General features: G+C 37.4%; 1 pseudogene; it reads right to left on the bottom strand.

Annotated features, from left to right (window-relative positions):
* Positions 1-420: 420 nt before the first annotated feature.
* The window catches only part of LOC138985436 (BRISC complex subunit Abraxas 2-like), a 70,870-nt pseudogene continuing 64,449 nt past the window's right edge, over positions 421-6,841 (bottom strand).

Here is a 6,841-nt window from a genome sequence, read left to right as displayed (position 1 = left end):
AGAACAAAAACTACATTTATCATTTACTTTGCTTAAAGTTAACCACATATCCTGGAATCACATCAGAATTAGACAATTTGATACATGGTTGTGCCTTGACATCTGCACACTGGGATGAAAGATGAGGACCCACACACATGAAGTTCCATCAAGGTCTGAGCATAAGGACTCTCCTCTTGGGAGCGTTCAGGGCTCCGAGAAAGCAATTCCGGCCCCCTCCCCAGGATATGTTTTAAAATATTGTCTGAATAAGTAATTAAAAACAAACAGTGCTGAGTGAAGAGTTCCTCTTCTTTAGTTGAATCTGGGAGGTCTGAGTGTTCCCGGAGCCCCCATGGGTACATGTCAGTATTGGCGAATTCCTCGAAGTTGAGTATTCCCTTATGTGTGTGTGGGAGCCAGTGGGAGTTAATCAAAGTTTCATCCTGCTCCACTTCCAGGATACTTCAGTCTGGCATTAGTGAAAGCATAATTGGCAGGGCCCACGGCTTGAGATCAAGGCATAAATACACTTTCCCTGGGAGAAGGGTTGGACGTGGCTTGACTGAATGGGTGAAAATCAAAGTAAGAGGGAGGAGGATCACAAGCCTCTGTATCTGCTAGTGTACACCTGCCTTCAGCTACAAATTCTGGGCATCTGAGGACCAAACATGGTTTCCAAACTTTCAGATGGCATCTGTCTCCTTAGCATCACCTGCTGCAATCTTCTTTCTTGTGCTTTTCTTTGTATTTCATCTGAGTGATTTGTTGTCTTAATTTGTTCGCTTCTGCCTGATAAGATTCAACAACTCACTCACTCTTCTCCACGTCTACACACACTGCCTGTGTGAAGGGTGATATAAACCTATGATAACCCTGATGTCTTTCATTACTTCATCATTGTTAAAATAGTCAAAGTCAGTGCCGTGTTCTTTAGCAACTGGCATGACTTAATATTTGTCACTGAAGACACTTTGTACTCATTCTGGCTAATGTTGCCTAGATTGGCAATAGCAAAGGATTTCCTTTGATTATATTTTTCCTTAATCTGTGAAGAAACTGTTTTAAAGCATAAGGGGAATTGATGGCTGTGGAGATGAAACTGAAGAGACTGAAAAGAAGATTGGTTCTTGGGGAGAAACCTGGGGAGCTGCTTATGGAAAAACTCTCTGAGTGTTTCTGCTGCATGTTTTGCCAGAATCTGTACCCATCAGTAAATTTCTTCATCTGATATTTAAGGATATCATGCAAATTGTCTTCATTAACTTTTCTCTCGCCTAGTGATAAAAACCAAAAAGTTTTGAAGCAGGCTAATAGTTTCAATTACTTGCAGAAATTCTGTGTTGTTGGTTTGTAAGTTACCAATGCTAAAGCTTTCATCTTGTCTTACCTTTTCCAGCAAAAATCCTTCCTTGAATCAGTTCAGTTCAGTCCCTCAGTTGTCTCTGACTCTTTGTGACCCCCATGGACTGCAGCACGCCAGACTTCCATGCCCATCACCAACTCCCAGAGTTTGCTCAAACTCATGTCCATTGAGTCGGTGATGCCATCCAACCATCTCATCCTCTGTCATCCCCTTCTCCTTCCACCTTCAATCTTTCCCAGCATCAGGGTCTTTTCCAATGAGTCAGTTCTTGGCATCATGTGGCCAAAGCATTGGAGTTTCAGCTTCAGCTTCAGTCCTTCCAATGAATAATCAGGGCTGATTTCCTTTAAGATTAACAGATTGGATCTCCTTGCTGTCCAAGGGACTTTTGAGAGTCTTCTCCAACACCACAGTTCTAAAGCATCCGTTCTTCAGCACTCAGCTTTCTTTATAGTCCAACTCTTACATCTATACATGGCTACATGGACCTCTATCAACAAAGTAATATCTCAGCTTTTTTAATATGCTGTCTAGGTTGGTCATAGCTTTTCTTCCAAGGAGCAAGCATCTTTTAATTTCATGGCTGCAGTCACCATCTACAGTGATTTTGGAGGCCAAAAAAATGAAGTCTGTCACTGTTTCCATTGTTTCCCCATCTATTTGCCATGAAGTGGTGGGACTGGGATCCATGATCTTAGCTTTTGAATGTTGAGTTTTAAGCCAACTTTTTCACTCTCCTCTTTCACTTTTCATCAAGAGGTTCTTTAGTTCTTCTTCACTTTCTGCCATAAGGGTGGTATTATCTGCATATCTGAGGTTATTGATATTTCTCCCAGCAATCTTGATTCCAGCTTTTGCTTCATGCAGCCCAGCATTTTGCATGATGTACTCTGCATATAAGTTAAATAAGCAGTGTGACAATATACAGCCTTGACGTACTCCTTTTCCTATTTGGAATCAATCTGTTGTTCCATGTCCTCAGTTCTAACTGTTGCTTCTTGACCTGCATACAGATTTCTCAGGAGGCAGGTAAGATGGTCTGGTGTTCCCATCTCTTAAAGAATTTTCAACAGTTTGTTGTGATTCAAACAATCAAAGGCTTTGGCGTAGTCAATAAAGCAGAAGTAGATGCTTTTCTGGAACTCTCCTGCTTTTTCGATGATCCAACGGATGTTAGCAATTTGATCTCTGTTTCCTCTGCCTTTTCTAAATCCAGCTTGAACATTTGGAATTTCACAGTTCACATACTGTTGAAGCCTGGCTTGGAGAATTCTGAGCATTAGTTTGCTGGCATGTGAGATGAGTGTAATTGTGCAGTAGTTTGAATTGTGAAGTAGTTTGGCATTTCTTTTCTTTGGGATTGGAATGAAAACTGATCTTTTCTAGTTCTGTGGCCACTGCTGAGTTTTCCGAATTTGCTGACATACTGAGTGCAGCACTTTCACAGCAACATCTTTTAGGATTTGAAATAGCTCAACTGGAATTCCATCACCTCCACTAGCTTTGTTCATAGTGATACTTCCTAAGGCCCACTTAACTTCACATTCCAGGATGTCTGGCTATAGGTGAGTGATTTATACCTTCCTTGAATAGTCCATTTCAAGAAATAGTGACCTTCCTTTAACGGTTCCTAACAAATCCTACTTAGGCTGGCATGTCAATGATGGAGATCAAATTGACTCTGGAAATAAAGGACAATGGAAAGCAAATAAGAGTCTGCCTAGCCTAGGCTGGTGCTTGGGTCCCCAGCTTATGATAAAGGCAGACCTCAGAGAAGGCACTGACCTAGGGACCTCAGCGTGGGGCTTGAAGCAGTCCCCATGGGTGTTTATATGTAGAGTTCAGAAAAAAATCCGTTTTATATTTTCAGTATATGTTATCAACCCAATTTAAGATCCTTCAGATTTTTATAGAGGTTTTAAACCATTCAAATTTATTATTCTAATTGTTATTTAGATGTCATCTGCTATAATCCTATTTTATGCTCTTACTTTACTGTTTTCTTAATTACCTAATTACTTATTTTGTAATGTATTAAAAGTTTTGAAATATAGGATATTCTTTTTTCCATGCTGCCTTCAAAAAAAAGAGTTGAACATTTTTATAGCTTCTTGCTTCTCCCTTACCTTCTGACTCTTCCCACATATCTGTATTTCATCTTGAAGTTAGAGTCCATTAATTGTCACTTGTTTTTCTTTTGTATCCTACTCTGATCCAGCAGTTATACCAGTTAAGATTTCAGTACTAGTTCTCCTTTAATTTTGATGTTCTGTATTCTAATTTATTCTTATTAGTCTTTCTCCTATCTTAATGATGTGGTTTGCTGCTGCTGTTGCTAAGTCACTTCAGTCGTGTCCGACTCTGTGTGACCCCATAGACGGCAACCCACCAGGCTCCCCCGTCCCTAGGATTCTCCAGGCAAGAACACTGGAGTGGGTTGCCATTTCCTTCTCCAATGCATGAAAGTGAAAAGTGAAAGGGAAGTCGCTCAGTCGTGTCCGACTCTAGCGACCCCATGGATTGCAGCCTACCAGGCTCCGCCGTCCATGGGATTAATTAAACCTAATTGTTTCTTCTCAAAAACAATAGCCACACTTAGTGGATATTCCATTATTGGTACAAAACAGTACCTATAACTTTGAAAAATCAATCAATTAACTCTTCATGTTCATCAGTGATTCCATGAGTCTTTTTGAATTTCTGAGACATATTTAGGTATACCCTATACAGTATGTTTTTATATATAAGACTAAAGGATGATCAATTTAGATAAAACAGGAATTTGTTTTAAGTGAACAAAATGCTAAAAAAATACAAAAAGAAAAAAGACATTGTTGTTGAGCTCAAAGTGCAGAATTCCACATTTAAGATTGTAGATTACATCTGCCAGTGTTTTATTAAGGAGAGGATATTTAAATAAATTGTGCAATCCATATTTGTTTGTTATGTTATTTCATTGTGTTTAGTATTGAAAATTAAAGTTAAAATTGTTAATGTCTTTCAGTAGTAGCTTATATTTGTACATTTTACTTTGAACATACTAGGTCTTTTTTTAAATTTCTCTTAGTTCCCAATATTGAAAATTTATTTCTTCTAGCTCTAGGTTTTTTATTTTATTTATTATATCTTTGCTTATTTATTCATCCTTCTTTGTTCTGTGTTTTTCTCTGCGGACTTCTCTTACTTACACAGTATATTTTTATTCTCCATTTCCTAGTGGAATAAAATTGCTCCAATCTGTTTTCTATTTCACTTACTTGATTTTTTTCAAGGCTAATTCAATGACACCATGTTAAATGTTTTCAATGCTTATTTTATTTTTTATACAGAAATTATTTCCATCTTTCTTGGATCATTGTTAAGATCCAGCTTCAGTTTACTAGCCATTGATATGAGTTGTTTTTATAAAACTTTCTAGGAATTCATATGAAACTCCCTCTTTAAGAATTCATATTACCTTTAAATTTTGTGATTTTTCTTTTTCTTTGATGTTATAGAATATTTTGTTTGCTTATTTGTTTTAAAGTGAGAACTGAATTTTAAAAATTAATACTATCTATTAATTATTAATACTCTCTATTAATCTTCTGGGATACAGAACTTGAAACAGACATAAAAGTCCCAATGTTTGTAACTGGAAAGTGGACCAGCTTAAGAAGTTCCCTTTACTTGCCTTCAAAACTCAAATATTTTCAGAAACACATTTCTCTTAAAAAAACAACAACAACAACACAACTCTCGATTTCATGTTGGCAATTTAACATCCCAAGGAAGGGATAAATGAATGAACAAAAATGTACTTATATAAATGGTTACTGCAAGCCATATGTTAGAATATAGACAGCAGCACTCTTTCTAACAGCTCAAGCTAGCAAACCAAACAAGTAGCAAAAGCAAATTTTCAAGAACAGCACAATGAATAAATTATAGTATATCCACAAAATGTGATATTAAACAACAGTACTAATGAATAAACTACTAACAATGCCAGTACTCACGCACATAATATTGAGTGAAAGAATCCAGCCACAAAACCAAAACTCATCTGTGGTGAAGAGAAGTGGGCTAGTGTTAACTTTGGTGAGGGCACTTGTGACTGGGAGGGAGCAAAAGGCCCCACTTGGGGACTGGGAAGGTTTTTTTTTTGTTGCTCTGGAAAGGTGTTATATGAACATGTTCACTGTGTGAAAATTTATTGAGAAATGTAATTTATGCAACTGCATATGTGATTTATGCAGTTGTTTGTGTGCTTCTTATACTCAATAGCTTATCTTAAAAATGTGTGGAATGTAGGGGTAACCACACTACATCTGTATCTGCCATACATGAGTAATTAATCACCTGCATTATCAGTAACAGATACGCTGTCTAACGATAACAGGTATCATATGCCATTACACAAGAATAAGTGTTATGCCATAAATGAATGAAAAGAGGCTGAAATAATTTTGATGAGAAAACAGAAATGGCTTTGTACAGGAATTGTCAACGTAGAGGATTGATTAGGTGCATAGAGAGACAAAATTAAAGAAAATCAGTTAAGGAACTACTGTAAAACTACAAGGATCATATCTTAAGAGTTAAGGGTATTGTGCTTTGAGCAGTTAGGTGATTTCTAAATATTTGCTAAATGTGAACAACATTAGACTGAATGCTATCTTTGACAATAAACTGAATTACCATATGGAGGAAAGAAAGCACAAGCTTTTCTCATTAATCATATGAATTACCTTTTGGGAAAATTCTGGCCATGAGCATGGGTTTTTGAAATTTTGATTCTCATTAAACAAAAACACATTGAACAAACTTTTGTTTATATGGTCATTAGTGTGTTGGAAATATGGAAATTAATAAACATCAAAAAAGTGACAAAGTAATTGCAAATTACACATTATAAAGATTTCCAACTCAGTGAACTCATTGATTTATCTTTGCACATGTTCTTTTTCTTTATCTAAAAATTGAAAAACAATATTCTGGAAATGCAGATGTAAGAAAATATAAGAAGAAAAAATTGCATATACCCAAGCGGAGACATTACTTTGTCAACAAAGGTCCGTCTAGTTAAAGCTATGGTTTTTCCAGTAGTCATGTATGGATGTGGGAGTTGGACTATAAGCAAGCTAAGTACCGAAGCATTGATGCTTTTGTTCTGTGATGTTGGAGAAGACTCTTGAGAGTCCCTTGGACTGCACGGAGATTCAACCAGTCTATCCTAAAGGAGATCAGTCCTGAGTATTCACTGGAATGACTGATGCTGAAGCTGAAACTCTAATGCTTTGGACACCTGATGCGAAGAGCTGACTCATTTGAAAAGACCCTGATGCTGGGAAAGATTGAGGACAGGAGGAGAAGGGGATGACAGAGGATGAGATGGTTGGATGGCATCACCAACTCAATGGACATGAGCTTGGGTAAACTCCGGGCATTGGTGATGGACAGGGAGGCCTGGCATGCTACGGTTCATGGGGTTGCAAAGAGTCAGACACGACTGAG

Source organism: Bos mutus, chromosome 3 (genome assembly GCF_027580195.1).
Source record: "Bos mutus isolate GX-2022 chromosome 3, NWIPB_WYAK_1.1, whole genome shotgun sequence".
NCBI lineage: Eukaryota > Metazoa > Chordata > Mammalia > Artiodactyla > Bovidae > Bos > Bos mutus.
The sequence above is the reverse complement of the archived record's forward strand: the minus strand, read 5'-3'. Positions and strand labels throughout refer to the sequence as shown.